The sequence below is a fragment of the Sturnus vulgaris genome, chromosome 20 (genome assembly GCF_052056855.1).
Source record: "Sturnus vulgaris isolate bStuVul1 chromosome 20, bStuVul1.hap1, whole genome shotgun sequence".
Classification (NCBI taxonomy): Eukaryota; Metazoa; Chordata; class Aves; order Passeriformes; family Sturnidae; genus Sturnus; species Sturnus vulgaris.
Window position 1 is genome coordinate 5,749,095 of NC_142262.1, and position 24,263 is coordinate 5,773,357.

The 24,263-nt window shown below is 44.7% G+C and overlaps 1 long non-coding RNA gene across 1 annotated transcript; it reads left to right on the plus strand.

Annotated features, from left to right (window-relative positions):
- Positions 1-712: 712 nt before the first annotated feature.
- On the plus strand, positions 713-21,413 carry LOC148221560 (uncharacterized). The gene is made up of 5 exons (XR_015807788.1): positions 713-815; positions 6,997-7,133; positions 12,258-12,499; positions 12,883-12,991; positions 14,673-21,413. It is a non-coding gene; the product is annotated as an uncharacterized LOC148221560 (long non-coding RNA).
- Positions 21,414-24,263: the final 2,850 nt, after the last annotated feature.

Genomic DNA, 24,263 nt, shown 5'->3' on the forward strand with positions numbered 1-24,263 from the left:
AAACTGTGATAAAGGTGGGAACAAAATCTAGACTGTTTCACCTGTCAGTATGTCACACCTGGGCTCGTCTGCAGAGGGGTGAGTGATCTGGTCACCTTTGGACATCATTCGTAAGGGACACATACGTAAACGTTGTCACCACATTCTCTGCTGGTCCCAGATATTTCCTGTTATTGAGGCAAATGAGAAATTAATGTGAATTGTCCTTCAGCCTATTAGTTCTGCATCCCTTTGGAGGCATTAATTCAAATCCAAAATCTGAGCCTGGGTCTGAGCCTCCCCTGTTCTCCACGCACTTCATGCACAGGGTTCCTGCTCAGGCACATTTGTTACCTACGTGACACTCATTCATCATCAGGATTGGATTTGTGAGGGGTGGAAAATTTTCTTCTCACTACTCGGAAGGAAAAAGGACCTTACGAAGAATTTATAAGCTTCTTCAGCTGAGTTAATTATTCAGGAAAGGCTTTTTCACACTGCAAGGAGCACAGGCGAGCAGATTCCATTCATAGCTCAAATGCCAAACGACTTTACCACCTTTGGTTTTAGTGGCTTATTTTATTAATATTAAGATGGTGGAGCAGGGGGGTTAGTGTTTTGGGTCTTTTTTTTTTTTTTTTTTCCTTTAATGCTTTTTCCCCTTGGGCAGAAAGCTGCTCCCTTTTCGTCACAGCCTGGATAATGAATTGCAGTGTACAAAGCCAGTCATACAATACGCAGCAGTGGCAGCGAGGAGCAAGAATCTTTGGGAAGAGTTTCCATAGAAACATTGACGTCCTCCTGGTGAACAGGACACTGAGTTCCTTCAATGGGAGGTATGGGGTTTTAAAGGAGCAGTGAGGTGGCGGGAAGCCAAGCCAGCAGAGCTATGACTCTGCATCTCCCAGCAGAATAGGGGGTTGGAGCTGGTGGGAGGGGAAGGAAAAAAAAAATTAAAAATTACCCAATTACCCTCGCATTATCAAAACATCAGATTTGATGGTTCCTGCTTGAACGGTACTGTACAGAGCCTGGTAAATAATTAAACTGCTGACCGCAACGTGTGCGAGAGCTGCCAGCCAAAAATCATAAATACTCCGGGCTGTGCTGTGAGCTAGCAGCTTCTAAAAAATCTTGTCAGATTTTGCCACAGACTTCATCCCCAGAAGCCTTAAATTCAGCACAAATCGGCGTGACGCAGGCACAAACCTCCCGGGGACAGGCAAGGCTGCACTGGCGATGCGCACCCTTCCCCTCCCTGCTTGTCTTGGAATGAGACAAGTGTTTTGCTAATGTTCCAGCTCTGTGATTTAAATAGCCCTGTGTCTACCCAGCTAAATAGTGGCACAGTAGCCCTGTCTGGAAGAAGGCTGTTTCTAGAAGGAAAACAGTCAGAGGAAATGTTTTTGCTGGAAATCATACAAAACAAAAAGGCAGCATGCAAAAGAATTCGCCGCCGAGCGCTCCCCAGTGTTTCTGTTCAGGCTCACAAAATGTTTTGTTTCAGAGCAATTCCCAGATAAGACGAATGTAGGTGACAGAGTCCCTTCTCAGAAAGCGTGTGACCCACCCCAAGGCCCACCTGACGCCAGGTGTTCAGAGCCTCCCCCTGGCTCTGGTGTGAGCTCAGCTCAGCTGGAGGAAGCGAGCAGCCATCTGACCCAACAGTGCTGCTCTCAGCCTTCTTGGTTCCCCCCAGCTCTGACTCTGAGCTGTGTATCTCTAGCACAATTCAGATGTCTCTCTGGGGTACTTGAATGTATTTCAGCATCTTATGTTGTGTGTCACTCCCCCAAACAGACTCATAACATGGCTTGGGCTGGGAGGGACTTTAACACTCATCCAGTTCCAGCCCCCTACACCTTCCACCAGGCCAGGTTGCTCAGAGCCACATCCAATCTGGCTTGGAACATTTCCAGGGATGGAGCAGCCACAGTTTCTCTGGGCAACCTGTGCCAGGACATCACCAGCCTCACTGGGAAGAATTTCTTCTTTGTACCTAATTTAACCTGCCCTCTGCCAGCTTTAAAAATACCCAATATTCAAATATCTTGGGTGAGTCACATGAGGTGAGGAGCACCTATTGCAGCTCTTCCTCTATTTCTCTCCAGTGCTGATATCTCAGGGGTGATTCATTGTTTACCCAGCAAACCCCTGTGGTGTGGGATTTCCTTTGAGCAGGTGAGCTGGTGGGAAGCTGTGCCTCACTGGGATAACATGGAGCAAGGAGGAAACTTTGCTCCATGCAGGAGCAGGTGCCATGGTCTTGAACCAGCCTTGTCCTCTCTGCAAGAGAGCTTCTGTTATTCAAAAGTATCTTGCAGGCTTCCACACATCTGTTTCTTGATCAAATCCCTCCAGAGTGATTATCAAGAAATGCAAGGCATCCACAACCCCATCCCAGTGGAATGGGAGCCCAAGGTACCCTGCACCTTCCATAGTCTGCTCCCAACAGTCTTCAAAAGCCAACACTGCAGTGTGGCTGCTGACCTTAATCCCTGTCCTTTGCAATGTTCAGAGACTGTGGCTATTTATACTGCTCTTATTGCAATGCTGAAAACTCTGCTGAAAGCTAAATTATTTCAAATCTATATGGGTATGATGCCACATGAAGTTCTGGTTTATAATTTCATAGCAAAGACATCCATTTATTCAATGGGCTCAGGTAGGGTGTTTGATACAGGATATGGCATTGATCTATTTGCAGAATGTTTGCAAGATCATTTCGGTTCAACCTGTTCAGCAAGATTCACTGTAGACACAGAAAAACAGAAAAGTCAGTGAATCAGAGGATCCCAAAGAAATGTCTTGAGTTCCAGGGACGTATTCAGATTGTTTCACAGGATGATGGCAGGAATTGCTTTGAAGGGAACAGGAAGAGAGGGTAAAACAGATGTCCATCTTCCTGAGGAATACTTAATTTTTCTCATTCATTTTTCTCCCTGTTTTCTTTACCCTGTTTCGTGGATGCAGAAGACTTAGAAGTAAGCATCCATTCAGAATGAGGGATGTTTTACTTGAACACTTTGTCCTTACTTACAACTTAGGGGAATTTGAAGGCTCATTATTCTTTCTTGATTAACATCCCTTTAGAAGGTGTTCAGCTAGCATGACAATGAGCTTGATTTAAATATCCAGGTAGCCTGGATTTGCACGTGCTGGGAAAAGATAGAAGGCAAACTAGAACCCCACATCCACCATGAGAAGACAAGCTGGGGACAATCCCTGGAGCTGATCTGGAGGAGCAGGGACAGTGCCCAACCTCTGGCAAACCCACAGCACATGGGACTCGCTGGCATGAATCTACACAAAAAGAGAGTGCTCAGTTCTACTGAATAAGGAAGAAATCCAGGTAGAGCAGGGAGATGCTTTAGTCTGACTGCAGCTGGGCCCTCCAAAGACCTTGGCATGGTATTTTTGGAAGAGTGAGCAATAAGTGAAATTATCTACTAGACTGGTATTAAACTGGTGCACTACAGCAGTTTTGAATTCCTCTGAATCAAATTTATCACAGCACTTCCTTTTCCAGAGGTGCTCTCTCTTCTCTTCCAGATGATCCATAGAGCTCAGTGCTGTGCTGGGGCTGTTTTTAGGTGAGCCTCAGGCACTGCCCTGACTGAACTGCTCTCACTCCCTCTTTCAAAGACACTTATTGAAGTTGCACTTGAGTCTTATGAAACCTGATGGCCCCTGATAACCCCTTTGGTGCAGTGCTGAACTGGTGGGCCAACTCCTCAATGGAAATGAAGCAATTCCCATTAAGGGCAGATTTATGTGCAGCTGGCAGGACCATGCACCGTGCCCGAGGGTTTGCAGCCATGCCTGGGTGATTCTGTACTGGCTCATGCTTGGTGGAGAATTCCTGAAAATGTCTCTGCATGCTGCTTAAAACTTGTGTTTGGCTTAAAACAGAAGACAGGCAGTTCCCTTTTCATATCTTACAGACGAGCTGCCAAAAATATGTAGATGTTTATATTCAGGCATTTCTTTTCAGAGGAAGCATCAGTGCCCTGCTCACTGGCTGAATGGGGAAAGTCTCCCTCTGCACCTGAGCCTATCCCCTTTGGGTGGATCTTCTGGAAAACTGCAGGAGGAACCACAGCCAGCAAACACTTTGCAAATCCACTACCCAGATGCACTGCTGCTCCTGGGCTGGAGCCCGTGCAAACAGCAGGGAAATTGTATTTCCTGTGATACATCATTTGAGCTTTCCTTCCAGCAGATCCCGCTTCTTTTTCACATCAGCTCCTCTGCTGAATCTAGGACACAGGAGATGCTCAGTCCTGCCTTCTGGGCTCTCCTTCATCGGATTTACAGTGTTTTTGTGCTCCAACAGTAATCACAAGCTGCTCACATTAAAAGCCACACTATTGGAAACTCTTTCCAAAGGGCCCCGAGTCTTTGATCACTCCTTGTAATAGCAGAAAACAATATATTTCTTTCAATAATGAAAAATGAATTCCCACTTTATCCTTCAAAATGGTGGTGGATTTCTGTGCCTTAGATGTTATACAAGTCCATTGCAGTGGCCATTTTGAACGCCTAAATTTCCTAGAAACAGCTCAAATTTCCAAGGTGAGGATCCCATTGTTGCAAACACCACCTTGGAGAGTGAGAGCATGTGCTGAAGAATAAATAAAAAGGAAGAACAGATTTTTTTTAAGATGGGAATTAAATACCAAAAATTAAGCATGGCCATAACAATTACAGCCATCTAGTGGGCAATTTTTTTAAAAAAAGAAAAATAATATTGATATTCAATTTCAGTGGTAAAATACTTGTAAATAAAAGAGGTCTAGCATATAACCTGAGGGGTAGCTTTCACTGTTTTGTTGTTTCGGGTTTTTTTTAACCTATTCTTCAGGAATACATAAAATCTCAAATATTTTCCTTCTTGCATTGTAGTCTACAAATATTAGGAAAATTAGATCTCATCTGGTGCTACTGTTTTAATGAGGGACTTGCTGAGAGTATGTTATGACTTGCTGAAGTGTGTTATTGCTCCCACTGCAGCTGAAGGGACAGGACTGAATTTTTTAACAGAGATTTCCTTTCTCCAACTGGTTCATTAAACTTTAAAGTTAGATATATGACAACACAAGCTTTAAGTTAAGTAGCTGGCAACAAATCAACAGGCTTCACAGAGTGATTAAGGATCTCTTTCTGCAGACGCTTTGTACATGTTCTTTTGGCTCTTGATGCCATCAATCATTTCAGGAGCTCCTCGGGCTTCACAGGGTATTTCATGTTGATAGGATCTCTGGTGAATTTCTACTAAAAAACCAAATTGGAAAGTAAGCATTTCATCTGAATTTTTGCATATCAAAAGGAAGAAAAAGTACATCCTTTCATTTATCTTACTTTTATATGGAGCATATGGGCTGAAACACTGAACTCCAGATCTGAATTCCAAAAACTCCAAAGCATTTTGATTTAGCCCATAATAAAATCTGCACTGGGATTTCATAACAATGCTTTATAATCCACTTCCAAAGAGGGATAAGATTCTCTGTGAGAGGGTTTGCTCTGTTAGAAGGTTTTATTTTGTTTTTGTTTTTTCTTCAAGCTTACTCATCTGTATTCAAGGTTTTAAATACATATTTACAGAACAAACAAACCTTCTCAGAATAATTTCCGCAGGCTTTTGATCGCACGCCTCAGAGTGGAAGAACAGGCTATAGGATCTCTTAACTCTGTGACAAGAAATAACTGGCTGTGAATTTTGGAAATCCTCTCTGGCATGTGTTCAAGCCAGTATTAATGCAAACCACCCCATGCCAATCTCCTGACTCACCCCAAATGCAGTTCCCGACACTCAGCCCATTGCTGGCCTTCCCTAGGAAGAAAACAAAGCAGCTCCTCCCTTCCTTCCTGAAACCTCACGTGCCCCAGCTGCTGATGGACGGGGCATTTTCTGTGTTTCCAAGTGTTTAACTTGGGGGTGAGGCTGTGCCAGTGCATCTTGAAGGGGTGTTTGCAGCAGCAAAGCTGGTCTCAGCTCCCCAGTCCCCGGGCACAGAGTGTCCTTCACGTTCAGAGCATGAAAACCCCTTTGCAGCAAGTATGCCAAATTCTCCTTGTGCCTCTGGTGCAAAGCTCTTTGAAGACAGATATATGTCAATTATAGCATCATGTTGCTTCTAAATTCTATATATATATTTATTGTACTCAATGGTCTTTTCCAGCTCAGGATCCTCTATGATTCTATGGTATTTGTGTATTATTTACGTAGTGTGTGAGTATCCAAGTAACCCTTATCCAGATGCAGGGAACACTTGCAAACAAAAATGCTGTTTAAATACCACAGTCCTGCAGAATCTTGTGTGTTGGAGGAAATCTCGTCCCACACTTGTTTGTGCCAGTTCCAGGAGGTTTTTTATTCCTTGTCCTGCAGCCGAGATATGAGGAGTGAAGGGCAGAGGCTATGCTGCTCTAACTATGAATTTCTTGACCTCTGACAGTTTTAGTTTTTTTAATCACAGCTTTTTCTAAGAACAGGCTGTGCAGTATAACTTGCCATATAAAATCCTGGATAGATATGGAGCTGGATTTGTGATGCAGTTACTGGTATTTCATTAACCTTTATCTTGACAAGTGGAAATAACACGCAGTGATTCAGGGGAAATTTTTCACTTGCAGAGAAAAACGGTGCCAAAAGAAAGCGAGTGGGCTACAAATTAATAAATACAAATCTCAACAGCAGGAATCAGCTTTGTGTTTTGGATGCATCAGGGCTGTTGTGAGGATGCTCTGCAGGGCATGACAGAGTCATGGCTCAGGAGCCCATGGGTGACCTCAGCCTCAGGGCCAGGGTGGCCCCTTCCAGGCTCCCTCCTGTGTTTTTTCCCCCCCAGATGAAGACCTGGGACTCAAGGATTGTCTGTCCCACCATGGGCTGTGGCCTCTCCATGCTGTGCTGTTTCTTCAGCCTTGTGGTTCCACTGGGCTCAGCTGCTAAAAGGCTTTTTCTCTGCATAAGAAAAGGCTAAAAGGCTTTTTCTCTGCTTATACTCACAGTCCTGTTGATGTGGACATGCAACCACCAAACCTCCAAAACCCCAGGGAGAACCTTTTATAGGAGGACCTGAGCAAAACACAGCCTCCCTAAAATGCAGCCTCAGTGGTGGCCAGCAGAGTACCCTGGAGGAGAGCTGGTGAGTAATAAGGAAAACTGATGTTTTTCCAAGTGAAAACCAGCCTGACTCACCTCTATTTTGTTTCTTTTATTGTTATTTGTATTGCTATGATGCCAGACAGCAGATCTCAGTTATTGAGTCCAGGGTTTTATCACCATAGAACAGGACAAAGTGCTCGCTGAAAAGCTTCCGGACTAAATCAGGAGGAGGCAAAAAAGAAAAGGCCAAGTCACTTGCTCACTGCTGCCCTATAATTCAGAGCTGCCCTGCTCCTCACCAAGCACCTTCACTCTCCCATGGTGGAATTTTTTTCCTGCTGGCCTTGCCTTGTTCTAAGCCGAGGTTTATAAATAGTCAATAGCATTTGTTTTCCAAATAAAAGATCCTCTTGGCACACATATTCCCGGACCTGTCGTGCTCCAGGGGGAGCACTTGCTGCGGGCAGGGGCTGCTCACATCCGAAGCTTTTTATCGAGATACTGATCTGAGGCATCAGGAGAACAAAGGCAGTGGTGACCCCATGCCATTCACTCTGGCCGTGCCTCCCTCCAGTGAGCAGCACAGCCCTGTACAATCAGTCCCTCTGCTAGATTAAGTCAGGATCTATTCCTGGGCAGGGATGCCATGGAAAATGTCTCTCTGGAGCTGGTATCTGCCAGGGATAATGTCTCTCCCAAGCCAATGTCTGGCACATTCCTACTGCTTGAGATACACATCAGCCTCTCAAGGCCTTTGCAACACCGTGGGTGCTGCTGATGCAGGGGAGCAGACACAGCCACCACTGCACCTGCCAAGCAGAAGAGATCCCACAGAGTTCAACAAAATATCAGGGCCTGGATCCATGCATCAACTGAAGCAGAATAATCCCCCGATCCAGAGAGAAAAGCACAAACAAAGAGAACCTAGACGTCAAAGAGACAAAAGCTGGCTGGGAAATCAATGCAGAAAAGCTCTCCCCAAGGTCTGAGGTTTAATGAGAGCTGAGTAGGATGGGACTTGGCATAGACAGGAGTTATTAGGAACAGCAGAGAAGAACAGAATATGCAGATAGTGAGAAGGGAGAACAGCTGGAAGGGGAGGCTGGGAGGAAAGCAGGTAAAGGGTGTAAATTTTGGCTTGTGTGTACCACAACAGCTACAGCCCTGCAAGATGTGGTCTAGCATGGGAAAAGCCAGAAGGTTCCAGAGGATCCCTGCGGGAAGCAAAGCTGCTCAGCTGCTCCAGGGGGACAGAATGGTGGTGACACTGAGAACGGGCACTCCTGCTCCCCTGCTGCTCCAAGGCTTTGTCCTAGCCCAAGAGTTGGAGGCAGTTTCTCTGGCTTTCTTCTGGGGGGTTTGGTGGGGTTTTGTTTGTTTTTGTTTAGATTTATGTTTTTATTATTGTTGTTGTTTTGAGGGGGTTTTGGTGTTTTTTGTTGTCATTTTTTGTAAGGGTCCAGATGGGTTCTGCAGTGGCAGCTCTGACTCCTGTCCCAAGGTCCCTGGGCTCTCCAAGCACCCCAGTGTTTGCTGAGAATGACCATAAAACTGAACTAAGCCTGTGCCAAGTGCCACCTCTGTGACAGTGGCTTGGGCTCACCATGACTGAGGTGTTGGTGAATCTCTGCTGGTTGGGGTATCCCAGGCTGGATGCAGGACCAGGCTTCACTACCCAACAGCAGCACAGCAGGTGGGCAGAGGGGTGAAGGTTTGTTTGCACTGATCTCAGCTCACATCTTGCCTTGGGAAGACAGGCCTGGCATTCTGGTCAGACTCTTGAAGTAAATAATCAGCCATTCTGGAGGGCTGTGCCTATGCATTAGGACAATTATTGCTTTCTTCCAACCTCAGCTGTGTAAAAATGCATTGCTTCTCTTTATGAGACATTCTTATCTCCATCTGTCAGTCACCTTGTCTCAGTGGGGAAAAAATCCCCAAGCCCTGTCATATCAGAAAATGAGAAAATTATCAATATCTAGAGTGTATGTGAAAAATAGGAGCTCTTTCTCCATTTGGGAGAATGAATCTCGGTTGTAATGTCTCATAAATGTTAGCAGCTTCTCAGACATTCAAAAATGTTAATGATCCCGAGGTACCAAAATAGCTTTCCTTGGAGTTCTCCATATTAAAACATTGTCTCACCCTCTGCAGCCATCTCCAAGTCTCTCAGAGCTGAGTGGTCCTATACATGGCTTTATGCATTCAGGAAGCAGAGGCAGGATTAGTACATTCATGCAAACACAACAGGCTCTGATGATTGCCTGCATATCAAGAGTCAGGATCCAGCTCTGGTGCCTGAGATCAGCTTAATAAAGACTATCAGCTTCTGCTAAGCATAGGAATAGAAAAAAATCTGTCAATAGCTGTAGCTTTGAATAGGAATCCTTGAGTTAAGGAAATCTCTCTTCAGATTTCCACTGGCCGTGGGGAGAGAGGAGCGAGCACAGAGGTGACAGCCCCAAATGTTACAGCTGGGCTACAAGGGGGTCCCATCAGTCCCAGGGATGATACCCCACCCCTCCCCATCACAGAGATGTCTGAGCCAGTCTGGGCCCTTCTTCCCTGAAGAGCAGCCACTGACTCCAGCTGCTGTCCCTCCAGGAGGAAGGTGGGTGCTCAGGTGAGCAGGCTCAGCCTCCCATCCTCCTCTCCTGGAGCCACACAGGCATCCTGTGCTGCTCAGTCTTGTGCCGTTGTTGCTGCCTTCAAAAGAGTTGATTTAGGAGTCAGCTCCCCATGGGAAACCTGCAAACAGCTCCTTCTCCCTCAGGCCATCTCACACTCCAGCAGAGCCCCAGCTCCTGTGGCTGCACTCAGCTCTGTCCCACTGCTTTGGGCTGTCACCCACAAACATATTCCTTCAGATGCTCCAGGGCAGCCTGAAGCAGCCAAGGCTGCCACATGCCACCACATCCCCAGGCATGCAGAAGAGTGGTTTAATTCAGATCTAAGCTTTACTAAGGCTGCCTGGAACCACAGGTTTGAGTCCTGGCTCCACTGAAGCTGGCTGGGGGCTCAAGTGGAAGAACGTGGCAGAACTTGCTACTTCTCCAGGCACTCCTGTGGTAGGAGTCACAATTACATCTGAATCTGTTCTGCTATTTTCCTTTTCAAATATCTGTCCCTTTTGCTTTTATGAGTCATCAACTGTTTTATTTCCCTACCAGATTAGATTGTTCCTCTCACTGTAGCTTTGGGTTTTTGCAGCTGAATGGGACCCAGGAGCCCTGAGCACAGAGCATCGGGACTGAAGACACAGTAGAACACAAAAAGGGCAGCTGGTGCTCAGCAGACACCACAAGTCACTTAAAATGTCTTTTGTTTCTTAGCTATTGTTTGGCTCAGTGTGGTAGCTGCAGCTTGCACATCAGGCAGAAGCAGGGTATTGCACTGATGGGCTGTTATGGAGTGCAAGGTGAGGTTTCAGTGTCAGAGGCCAGAGGCAGCACAGCTGCCTAAAATGTCCTTCCAGGCTGCCCAAGGAGCCACACAAATGATGTTTATTGCATTTCTTTGAGCCTACACTGGGGAAGTTTATTTAATTTATTTGGAGCAGGGAAAAATGGATGTTGGCAGGGCTTTGGGTTCCAGCCACGAGTAGATGGAGCTGTGGGAGTGCTGCTCCTGGAGAGAGGTCCAGGCCACCCACACTGGGCTCTTCTTCCTCCCACACCAAGGTGTGCTGGGCCCTGAGGAGAGGTTTCCAAACCTCCTTTGAGTCAGGTAGGTTATTTCTGGGATGCTCAAACTGGATGCAAGTGTCCCACTGCCCAGCTCACAGATCAATGTCCCCATAACCTGCTGGGACCCCCATTCCACCCCATCTGGGCATTGTGTTGAGGTCCCTCTGCTCTTCAGAGAGCAGAGGACAAGAAATAGGGTGTTTTCAGACACCTCAAAACTTGTGATGCTGCTCCAAAGCGAGCTACTCTTTGCATGCACCAGTCCAGAGCTTTTTGGATGCACCAAGTGAATGAAATGTAAATTCTTTCTTTTTTTTTCCCCATTAAGTTCCTCTGTTCTGAAGCTGAATTGAGTTTTCTGATCTAATTGCCCTTGCCTTTCCAAACATAAAGAATGTCTTTGAAAAACTGGCTGTACTTTTATACACCCAACATCTGGTTTTGGTAAAAATTCTGTAAGTTTTTAAATACTGCTTGCAGTCTAGAGGGAAGGGAGAGTGCTATTTAGTAGATGATCTTTGCCCTCATTTTTTAAGAAAAAAACCCCCATCCATTAATTCTGCTGCTGGCAATTGAGAAAGCAGTTGGGCTGAAATTTTAAGTGAACAAACACTTATAGATCTATTTATACCTGCCCTGAAGCAGACTACCATAGGTGGAAATGCTGTAATTATTTCCTCTCCCTGGTTTCCACTGTCCTATAAAGATCTCCTGGAGCAACTTGTTAACAAGTTACTGCTGCACATGGTGAAATTAGAATCAAGTCCTTATTAACAACCAAACCAAATTGACTAAAAATTACTAAAATTGGCAGTAGCAAAGGTGAGAGGAGCTGCTTTGAGACAGCATTTGCTTCTTAGCCCCATCTATCTAAGAAGGCTGAGAATTACAAATGCCAAATGTGGCTGGCAGCTGAGCAGGGACAGGGACTTGAGAGGGACTGATGGGGAGATGCAACATCAGTTTTTCCTGTGTTCCTTTTTCCATCACTGCATGTTTCCAAATTAATTCCTCTCCCTAAGGAGTCCCTCTCCTTTGTTAACTTCCCACTCTTCTCCCACCTCCTTCTCCCTTGGTTTATTTCTCAGAGCAGATGATCTCCTCCACTCACCATCCAGGATAACTCTGGTTTCAGTATCAAAGATCATTTAGGCTGAAAATAGCTCTTACTGGGCCCATGTTAAAACCCAGAAGTGTCTGGTCACCAGATACTCAGCTGCTCCTCAGACAGGGTTATCCATGTGCCAGTACTCCCAGTTCCATGGTCTGAAGTCATTGCACTTCAACACAACTCAGGAGGGTCATGAACTCAGTTACAGCTGATTATGGACCACATGAGAGGAGCTGAAGAAACAGGGAGAAAAAATCATTAATATTCATCCAGACAGCCTGTTCTTTAGAGATTTTTTTTGTTTTCATGGGAAGTTTTTTGGGTTTTTAGAAGTGACATTAAATTGTTCCTGCTTTATGTTCATTAGGAAATGGCCAGTGGTGATATTTACTGTTGCCTTCTGGGGTACAGATTCCAAATGACACAGTTATGAAAACAAGCATTATGCTGTAAGCCTTATTCAGAAGTATGAAACGTGGCCCTGCAGCTCCAAGCATGAAGTAATGATGATTGTGGAGAAAGAGGATTATGGATGTGCTACAAATCCCAGTGCTGTGAACTTCTGCCTCCCCTGCAGGACAAGGGAACAGAATCCTGAGCTGTGAACAGGTAAAGAGTCTGGAATAGCCTGCATGGAGTCAGGTGTACTCTGCCTTAGTGATGCCCTAAATGTCCAAGAGCATCTTTACCATGGGAAGATCTTTAAAAAAGCATCTTTGTGCAGCCTGCTCTGGGTAAGCCAGCATTAGCAGAGGGTTGGATCAGACAACTCCAGAGGTCCCTTCCAACCCCAACCATTCCATGATCCTGTGATGATATTAGGAAAACTTTCTTCACCTAAATGGCTGCCAAGAATTGGAACAGGCTGCCCAGGGCAGTGGTGGAGTCACCATCCCTGGAGGTACCTAAAAGACTTGCAGGTGTGGCACTTGGGGACATGGTTTAGTGGTGGGCTTGGCAGTGCTGTGTTACAGCTGGACTCTATCTCATAGATCTTCTCCATCCTAAAGAATCCTGGGATAAGATTCCTCATCCGTGGCAGACTGGTGGGAGGAGGGAACAGAGAACTGGCTGTGGGGAGAGCTACAATGAGTCCCTAAGGTGAGAGTCATAGTAGAGATTTCAAAGCCCTCACTCCATTAAAGGAGTAAATAGCCTTTCTGGATAGCAGGAGATGCAAAGCAGGTACCAATTCAGTGCCACTGTACAGCAATATCCTTTGGAAGATTTGCCAGATGGCTGGCAAGCAAGACTTTTAGATTGACTTTTTCCCAGCCAGCCATATCATCATCCATCAGACAGTCACTTTGGACTGACATTGCAGAGTGTGGCTGTCTCCTTTTTGCCTTGCTCCTGTTTATTTCTAGCAGACTTATTTATATCTGGAATTGATATAAGTGGTGTGATTTTTTTGTTTCATTAAAAGATTCTTTATCTAAACTCTAAAAGATTTGTCTTCAGAGAGATCAAAGTCAACCCAATCTATGTCTGGCACCCCTAAGGTTTTCTTACACCCCAGTCTTCAGGTAAACCTGGAAAAGACATTTTGTGGCAGAGTAGTAAACTATGGTGACAAGGTTAAAGTGGAGCTGGCCATGAATTCTTGGGTACTAATACATGTCTATCATACAGGCTTCTTAATTATTATTTTCCAAGAGGCTAAACAATGTTGACAGAGCTTACACTGTCAGATGCAAGTCAAGGTAAAACCCAGTGCCAACTGCAAGCATGGAAAATTACATCCCACTGCCCAGCAACTCACAGTCAAGCAAGTAAAATATGATTTGCACAGCTGAGCAGAGGCATTGTCAGGGTGCTAACCTAGGAGCCAAGCACTCCTAAACCCCTTCTGTCATGACCTGTTCCTTACTCCTGGGAAAACTGCAGGCAGATGGCTCCCTAAAAGAGGTTATTAATTCTGGGTACCTTTTTTATTAATTTTGGGGTGTGAATCTTTATGTCCCCTGATTTCTAAACAAACAGTGGCATGCTGTGACTAGGACAGAGCTGTCTCATTCCTTCCTGTTGCTGGGGAAGGCATTTTTTCCCAGCTTAGCTCAATTATTCCAGGAATCAGCAGCTCTTAGTGCACACTCAAGCCTCCCTGCCTGTTACCTGCCAGTGCCATGGAAAGGACGGGGTGTTTGTGGGTGCTTTGAAGGAGCAAAGCTGAACAGAATTGCTGAGTGTTTTTGAGGAGTACATCCTGGATATGAATCATCTTGCTCTTTCTGACCTACTGTCCTAATTGAAACTAATTTATTCCTCAGATGCTCATCACTGGGTCTTAACTTTTCACAATGAAGCAGCAGCCAGCCTGGAGCTGCAGGTGTTTGCCTCACTCCTTCATTATGTGACAAATTAGAGGAGGTTTAGTAAACAGACATGCTGAATCATGGATCCTCCCCAAACGTGACCCCAAATCCCTGCCCTTTCGTTTTGTTGTTTTCTGTGGCAAGGTCAGGCCAGGACATGGCTTTCCCATTGGCTATATGAATTTTACTGCTGTGCATGTTCCAGTAAAATCAAAGGCCTTAGAAAAGGGATTCTGTGGAAGCTTTTTTTTTGTCAGGGCCTTTACACTCATTAGTTATAGTTTAGAGCACAAGCTGCAGGGCAGGACCAGCAGAGCTGCTCCTGTTTGATGGCACAGGAGTTGCTGCTTCTTCAGGAACTTCCATCACTTTGTGGATCAGGGATGACAGATGTCCCAGCCTCGTTTTTACAACACATTTAAGAAGAATGCTCTTCCCTGACCATCTTGTATCTCTATTTATTAAAGGGAGGACTGATTGCCTGCTCCAAGATGCCCATGGTGACAGTCTGCCTGGCCTCATCCCTTTGAAGAATTTCCATCCAAGGGCTTATCTTTGCTGCAGAATGAGCTGGGACTTCCAGCCAAGGGTGTTCTGCTCCCCACTCTGCCTGCACTCCTCCTGGCAGGGTAACAGTAAATGGCAGCTGAGGAACCCAGCAGTTGCTGTAGATGAAGAGGTTAAATGTTGGGAAATGGCTGCAGACATTGAATCCATTGCTCCCCTCAAATCCCCTCGTGCCTCCCTTGAGTCTTCCCAGTGATGTTCTTCCTTGTCAGGCACTTCCCTGATTCAGCTGAACTGGGGACATTAACAATTAATTGTGCCCATTTGGATGTCACTTGGGCAGGCTGCTGTCAAACATTTAGCAAGAACAATCTGGATAGGAATACTGGGCTTTCAAAACACACTTCTGACAATATCTGTCAAATGCAGCCTGGGCTGGGAGTAACAACCAACACTAACCTGCCTGGGGAAGCCATGGATGCTTTTATGTATTTCACTCCTACCTTTGAAGGGTTCAGACAGCATTTTTTTTAGTCTCAGAATGTGTTGCTTTCTTCACCATTAGAGATTCCTTTTTTTTCCCCCATACATCTTTAAAATGTGCCTTTATTTTGTAAAGGTACAGCCTTTGTGCTAATCAACCAGAAGAGACCAGATCCTTAACTGGCTGGATTCTGACCCAGCTTTAGATCAGCTCTGAATTTTAGATTTACTCCTCCTTACCATATTTACGGTGTTTATTTACAATTAGTTTTATTCCAAAAGGCTTGTCTCTGGAAACACATTTCAACTAAATTTCTTTTTATTCCACAGAAGGAAGCTCTTGGAGAAAATATTATCCAACTCAGAAGAGAACTTCCAGGGAGCAGATCTCCTGGTGTGAAGGAACAATTGCATTATTATCTCTCTGGAGCAGGAGATAAATGTGATTTATCCTCTGAGGCAAAGCATTTATCAGGCAACAAAAGTTACAATTCCTGGTAAGGAACAAGGTTGGGCTCTGCAGTGACAAGTGCTTCTGGAGAAGCAAAGCCCAGTGCATGTGCTGAAGTTACTCTTTATTTTCTGATATGAAACCAGTCCCACATATAAAGGAAACAAATTTCAGCCTCTTCCTTACTCGGTTTTCAATGGCTGCAATAGTTCAGCCAGCTAGAAAGGAGATGTTCAGAGATAACTGCAAACAAAACCAATTTCTGCCACTTCCATGACTGGTTTGATTCCCAGATCTTCCAGCTCAGGGCTGGCATCTTTTGCAAATCCTTGTAGGCAGGATTGCTGGTTGATAATTACTGTAATTCATTTAGGTCATAGGCCTTCTGCTCTTTCCTTTCACTACCTGAGGGAGAGCTGAAACAGAGATCACCCAAGGCACAAGTGCTGGTTTGACTTATTGCCATAGTCAGCTAAATCTGAGCTCTCTGCCTGGTATCCATGGCTCAGTTCACCTCAGGTCTCTGGCATTGCTTCTTACAATTGCCCTTCTAATACTTAAATTGCAAAACCTGAGAATTCTTGTGGTTTTAAGCATAATCACACAGTTATACCTCCAAATGAGTATGAGGTTATTTTCAAGATTTTAAAAAATCCATTTAAAATACTTGGGTCTGTATTTTCTTGCTCATGTATGCAGGTACTTTACTAAAAGTCTGTTCTGAGCAGTATCGTGTGTGTATGCAACCTGGGATTAGACTGAAATGAAATTCTGAGAATTTATGGAAAAGCTTTTTGTGAGAAAATATCCTCAGCTATATAGCCTTAGAAACTAGAGAGTTAGAGTTGGAGCTCAAAGAGTGGCTATGAATATGGAGATCCAGGAGTTGGAATAATCATAAGGGAGGCAACTGCACCAGCCAGGATGAAAGATGAGGGTTTCAGCAGAAAATTGATCAAGATAACGAAGCAGGGGGAAGATGTCTTGTGACAGCAGCTGGATTTGTAGCATCTCACCTCAAATAGGAGCATGAAACATAAGTTTGCTTGGAGGAGGAAAAAAATCAATCAGGAGATTTCACATAGGATCGTGAAACTATAGAAAGCTCCAAGGCACCCTGGAACACTCCACCATTTACCTTAATCGGGGGGTGAGTCAGCACTCAATTATGCTCAGGCAATTTTATATTCAATTTTTTATGCGTTGGCGACAAAGCAATTTAGATAATATGGTCACACAGCAGAATCACTTTCTTTACAAATCTGAGTTCCATTAGCTACAATAAAAAGTATGTCACTCTGAACACTCATTTCCCAGCATGGAAGATAATCGTCATGTGGGATCAAGAAGAAATCTCTTCTTCCCATTGCCAAACTCAATGTAATTGTGTGACATGGCTGTTTTATCCCTGCTTCTGAAGATCTTAGTTACAGCTACTCTTGAGACTGCACAGATCCACTGCTGTGTGCAGGGGCTGTCTGAAGTCTTTGCATTAATAATAGCACATGAGATAATGGCTCCTGCTGGGTTGTGTGTTCTAGAGAAAACATTCTGTTCTAATGAAGTGGGTCATATATATGTAGGTACACGAGGGTGGCTCAGTCTATCCATCACAGGGTAAAGAGCTGTGACCTGTGAGACAGAAGAATCTCTGTGAAATTGTGTTATTGGCAAGTCCCATGAGCACTATCCTGGGGGATTTCAAGGTGTGGCTTTATGCAGCATTTTGACACCAGTTCAGGAATGATGTTATGCTAATATGACCTTCTGCTTAATCTTTTAAGGCACTTATTATATTATGTTGGGAACTACACCTTTAGGAATCAGAAGTTGGAGAGGAAATGAGCGATTTACTATTTGAACCGAGTGATCATTTCAATGCCACAGTCTGGGTCTGCCATGAACTGCTCCTTACATGAACAGGATGCACAAACTGTGTAAAATCCACTTTGTATATCTCAGGAGCAAACACACAGCTTGAAACTTCATTCCCTTCCATTATTCCTGTCATTGTGACTCAATGGACTTTAATAGGAGCTGAGTAAGGATCAGATCTGTAGCACAGCAAACTCAAAGAGAAATTTCCATTGGCTTTTTTCCCCCCATTGATAATACCCTTAAAGATTCAGGGTCAAACCTTCAGCTGTCATATCCTGACATCTTTCCACTCAACTAGCTCTTCATGTCTGCACAAGTACTGCATTCCTGTTCAGCTGAAAAGAAACACCCTTGCTGGTGTTCGTTTGTTTTTTTAAAATGAAGATCGTTTTCATTCTCGTGAGGACCATTTTCAGGCTGTATTTATCAAGACACAGACATTTGAACTCATTTACTTTGAAGTCACCATCACTCACACTGTCACAGCGTGACAGCACAGCAGGTTAACTCAGCACTTCTCAAATCAGACTGCCTTCAGACCCAGTATCAACACCTCTAACCAGTGCCTTTCCTGAAGGTGATATTATTCCTGTCACCTGGCAGTCACTAATTAAGCTCTCCAAGTCCCGGGCTCAGAATAAAACACTGTTACTGATAGGAATAGTATGCAGAAAGGCACAAGAAACCCAGTCCACAGCCACGTGCTCCAGAGAAAAGGGATTGCCTGAAAGCTTAAAATATGGATGGCTTTTTACTGAGCTGCACTGTTCTTGGTTGTTTTAAATTCTTAGGCAAGAACCAAGGGAGATCTTCTGGGAATGTTAAAATTATATTTTGTTCTGTATTTTACTGCAAAAAATTGAGGCACCTTCCGATCTCATTAATAAATTGACAATGCAGGGAAATATCTTTCCTCCCCTTCTTATTCAAGGTGTGGCGACATCACTTTGTTGAAGAACTTGAAAACAGAGAATGCTTCACTGATCCTTCCTAAGTAAACAAAAAGCATTGCTGGGAGAGCCAAAGGGTGCAGATTTGGCTTAGAGGACACTGTGGTTAGTCAGGAAAGGTGGTATTGCCTAAATAAAGTTGAGTTGCCATTTATTTCAAAAATACACCCCTGGTAAATCTTAGATTATATATATTTTTTTAATCCTAGCTGATGATAATCAGAATGTAAAAAAATAGCAGAATTTTTGTGTTTATTGGACCGTTTTGGTAAACAGTCACCCCTCCATTGCTCCTTCCCTCAGTTTAAATGGACTGAATGAAAGCTATTTCTTTATACTGATGGGTTTTTTCCCATTTATTATCAATTTTTTTCACATTCAGTATCTCTCTTGAATAAGACTGAACAGTTTTCCTGGAATTCCCTTTTCAGAAAAAAAATAATTACTTGCCTTCCTGGAAAATGCTATGTACACAAAATTCTTAAGTAAATTCCAAGTGAGAAGTTTCTAAGCTACCTTAATCAATTCAGAAACTGAAAAGGCAAAAGATCAGCCCTTCATCGTCAGTCTTTATTTTTGATCTCCATGAAAGTGCTGTTAGTTTAAAAAAACAGCTGCCTCTTTAAAACTGTTTATGAATCATTGTTTGGAATGAGCAGAGTAAAGCACTTGAAGCTGATTAACTTAGAAGTTCCATGGCTATCAGCTAGGACAGTCCTCACCTCATAATTTTATCTATTAACAGATACTGCACAAGTAACTGACATTAAACTGGCAAGATCCCAGCACAAAGGTGAACTCGAGGAAAAAATTATATTGGATTTTAATAAAACTTTCTTCAAAGGTCAACCTCTCTAATGTATGAAATCAATCTTCCTTCCTCCTTCTTCAGCCCATTTATTCACAGCTATAGGAAATTCTGACGCTCATAAAATATTTCCCATTCCCTCCCCCTCCTATTACAGTTTCTATCTACTTGTGACCATTACTTTTCACAGCAGTTTTGGATTACTTACTCCTCATTTCACTCTTTTTTACTGGCCTTCTCAGAATCTCTACCCCAATACGAAAATGTTGCTTATCAGGCTCTTCCTCTTCAAGAACAGATCCTACCTCATACCATCTTCAGGCAAAACAAACAACCCACATTTTTACTTGAAGTTTCATCCTTGAAGGTGGAAGAAAAAGGCTTTGGTGCATAATCTTTATTTCTCCTGGTTTTATTTCTCCTTCTTACCCAGCAGCTGCTTTTTGTGTCTTGCTCAGGACTCCATCAACTTTTTCCAGGTAAGCTATAATATTGGTAGCATTCCACTTAGGAGAGAGTCTTTAAGAGAGATGTCCCTGTGAGCTCTGAACTCTGATCTCCTGCAGATCAGTTTCTTCTACTGATGTTGGCCCAGAAAAATTATATATATATATTTTTTTAAAAAATTTATGTTTTAATTAAGAAGAGTCACTAATATCTAAGAGAGTACCAACTTAGAAGGTTTTTTTCAGTGTATTCCCAACACAAAGCTGTAGATACCGAGATCTGGAACCTGCCTTTCAATCTGTGCATTCAAGCTCCAGCTCTTGGTAGCCAACTTTCCAAAATCTTGGCATCACCAGAGACACTAACATCACGTACTGTAACAGCAGAGCGAGTCCTGTTGCTGGTGTTTGGATTTGCCTGCCCAGCAAAGCCGTGGGGCAGATCAAATCCAGAGCATCCCATGAGAATTGATACCCAAATTTCCAGGGTTTCCAGGATGGGGTGATCAATGCTGGGCTGTTCCCAGCCCATCAGTTCTGTAGCCTCTGTCCTCCATTCTCCCCATTTTACTGCAATATTTCCCTCCTTCCACTTCAATAGCTATTCCTCCCCCCTGTCACAACTGTACCTCTGCCCAAACCTGGTGACAGACACTGCCAGGTCCTCCTGCCTCCATCCCTTCCCTGTATGTTCCCAGGACACTCCTGCTGCTCCTCAGCCCTCTGAGCAGCAGAGGGCCAAGCCTGGGCACAGCCTGGGCTGTTTGCCCCGGGGGCAGGAGGTTGCACCGAGTCACGGCACACATCCTGCCATGTGCACTTCCTTGGCAGCCTGAGCTGTGCCAGCCCCTGCCTGCCAGCTGCTCTGCACTGCTGGCAACCAACACGAGCACCTTCACAGGATTAGAGATGAGCTCGGGGCTCACCTAGAAGGTGACCTGGCTGTTTTGCCTGAATTCTGCTCCTGCTTATTTTTTTACTCCATTGAAACAACATCACTTACAAGGTGATTTTGTGGTTTCCCACCTCAAAAAGCCTTTGTGGTCAGAGAGCTCTTGGTACTGGGCAACACCCGATAGGTCCAGAGCCCCCTTTCTAATCAGTATTTATGGAAAAAATCACTGCTGGTAAAGTGAAATGTAAGAGAATCCACATTCCTTTTCAAACTCAGTGCTAAGATATCTGCTGGAGAGCAGCCAGGCCTGGTTGCTCACACTGATAGATGGTGGGGAAAAGGAACACATGTTAAAATCAGCAAATGGATAAAATTGGGCTAGAGAGGGATGAATACAATGGGGAAAGCTTTCCATTTTTTCCAGATCAAAGCCCAGGCTCCCACGCTAAAAGGAGAATTGTGATCCTAAATTGGAAAATGTTAAAAAAGAGACAGCACTCTATTTGGGAATGTATGATACAAAGCTCCATGTCCACCACCAGGATAAAGCTTATATATTCTGTACAGCAACATTCATTTGGCAGAGAAGAGGATTCTATGAAAAGGATGGGTGGTGGAAATTCCAAGCCAATCTTCCTGCAGCTTTAAAATTCTTGTCCTTGTTGACATGACTAGTAAAAATTTTCTTGGTTATATACAATTTCTTTAAACAACTTTTAAGATTAACAAACTGTATTTTGGATTTGGACATTGTGTTGACCAATAAACAATGCTAATTTAGATTTTTAAAGAGTGCTAGTTATTATTTGAGGAACCAAATTTAGATTTCTTTAGCAGAAAAGAAGGTCTCTTTGTCAAGTCTGTGCAGTCTCTCCAAGGTTTTGTGGTAATGTAGTTGTTTTACAACACAGAGATCTTAGAGATTATTCTGCAGAGACCCAGACTGTGGAAATTGTAGTTCAGTTGCTGATGGCTGTCTGCTGACCAGCATTGCAGGATCTAGCAATGAACAGGGCATGAGATCAAACCCTTCTTATTTAATATAGATTAAGAAAGTTTTCTTACTTCTAATCTCACTCCTGCCTCCTGCCCTGCTCTGAAATACTTGTGTTGATTTGCTCTGCTGGGGAGAAGACTTGTCAAAGTCTTTCAGGAGAGATGAGAATATATAGTTTTTCTTTTCTTTGAAGATTAATCTCCCAGCTGAACAGAATTGGCAACACGAGTAAAATTTTGCTGTTGGAGTTATTTTGTATTGATTGCATTTAAAAAGATTTTTCTAGCAGAGAGGCAGACATTTTGTTATTGCTGTGTATTAATCAAAAGGGCTGAAAAACACTGCAGGCCCTACTCTGACCCTTGTGAATCAAAAATCTAGTAGAGGTTTTAAGAATACAAATGAGCCTGGATTAAACTCTGCATTTAGGTATTAATAATTTAACACTACTACAGTTTGGCCTGTACCTACTTCTGACATGCTGTATGTGGACCACACTGTGATCACTGCAGTTTAAAAGCTATTTTTTCAGACAAACAAGGATATATTGAAACTTTCACTGGAACACTAGAAGTGGGGTTGATCCTTGAGGTTATTCCTGGGCCAATGACCTGTCATTAACATTTAGAACTATAGAATGGTTTGGGGTGGGAGGGACCTAAAAACTGGTCTAGTTGCATTTAACATCAGATTTTTCTGCAGCATGGACTGCATGAGAAGCTTTTTTTCCGTAAGGCCCAGAAAAAGCACATCCTGATTTTTACAGCTTTGAAGGATCCCATGTCTGCCTTGATTACCAATGTCTTAGCTCTGTACATTTAATTCAGTTCCTAATGCTTCTCATGTAGCACTAAAGACATTTAAAAGAAAGTGTCTGCTTTTAAAACCTGGCTTTTTTTAGCAGCTCAGCAGCAGTTACCGGGTTTGTAAAGCTCCTTATGAAATCTCACCTGAAAACACTGATCTGTGCAGTTTTTCCCACTTCAAGGGGAAATCTGCTGCTGCCCCCAGAACTGAGCACAGCGAGAGCTGAACCCTCGCTGGTGGCCAATGTCACCTGCCAATGTGTGTTTATTGCTCCATGGAGAATCCCAAGCTCTGGTGTCAAACCAAAACCAAAACAAAACAACCCCCTCTATTTGTCTTTTCACCTTCGCTGTTTAGGGAGTTGTTTCACTTTGTCTCTTTCTGATCCAAAACAAATACCCAGGGCTCTCCTTCTCATTCCTGGAGATGCTACAGCAGTTCACAGTAGTCTCCCAGTTGTCAGTGCTTGTAATGTTAGAATCTTCACATTTTATTTTCCATTTGAGGTGCATAGTGACAAGTGACTCAGTTTTCACTGAAGGCATGTTCAACCCTCCAGATTTAAAAACGGGTGAGAAATGCAGGGGGAAATTGTAAACATTTTGAGTCTTAATCAAGATTTTCAAGCTGTTTGCAATACTACAATCTCAGTATCTGAACAAAAACTGTGTTTTACAAACAATTAAGCCTTCCATAAGAAATGTTAAGCTGTGGAAAATCCTAAATATTACCCTCTTCTTTCCTTTAATATTTCAGCTATTGTGTTACTGGCTCCCATTCTCATATATACTGAGTTCTAAAAGATTAGAAGTCCCGGCATTTCTTCCGAATGGCATTTCCAGATACTTTATTATTATACAAACAGAGAAAGAGGCAGAGGGAAAAAACAAAAACAAAAACAAAAACAAAAACAAAACAAAACAAAAAAAAACAAAAACCCTTCACAATTTGACCGGGTTCTGCTGGCAACGTGAAGGAGTGAGGGAAACCGCCCCAGCGCCAACCCTGAATATCCCGAGGGGTGTTTAAGAGCAAACCCGGCGATGTTTTAAGGGGCAGTGGGGTGGGTCGGGTCCCGTCCCGTCCCAAACGGATAGAATCGGACCCACTCCACCCCAAAAGCCGGCGGAGCCCCAATCCCCCCAGCAGCCCGCGCCGTCACTAAGGGGCACTGAGGAAGACGGAGGCCCTTCCCTCTCACCCTTTCCCCACCAAACCCAGCCTGGCTCCGCCCCCAGCCCCGCTGACCAATCAGCGGCGGTCACTCGGGCAGCCAGCCAATCGCCGGGCGTTGCTATCTGTGGGGAGTATTTTTAGCCGCCGGCCGCGGGGAAGAGGGGGCTGGTGGGGACGTGAGGGGTCATCCCGCGCCCCCCCCTCAGGAAGCAGCGCGGCCGGGGCACCTCAGAGCCTGAGGGGTGCCAGCCGTGCAGGCGGCCCCTGCCAGCCCCGCCATCCGCGCTGTCGAGGCCCCCACGGGCCACGGCGGTCATGGGAGATGTAGTTCAGCGCTCCCCCCTCTCCCTTCCCCGCGGGGCTGAGGGGCGCAAGGGCAGGGCTTTGACGTCAGCAGTGACGCAACGGGGCTGCGAGGCGAGCAGCGCGTTGACGTCAGAGTTGTCCCGCGCGCCTCGCCGGGGGGGGGGGGGAGAGGAGGTAGCGGATGGCCCCGGGGCGGGGGCGGAGTCTCGGGGGCCGGGGGCGGGGCCAGCCGGGCGCTGCTCAGGGCAGAGCGGGGCTCGGGCGGCGTGGCCGCGCGGGACGTGGTGGGGGGCGCGGCCGTGGGCGGGGCAAGGGAGGGTATAAGTAGGGGCGCGGCGGGCGGCGGGGCAGAAG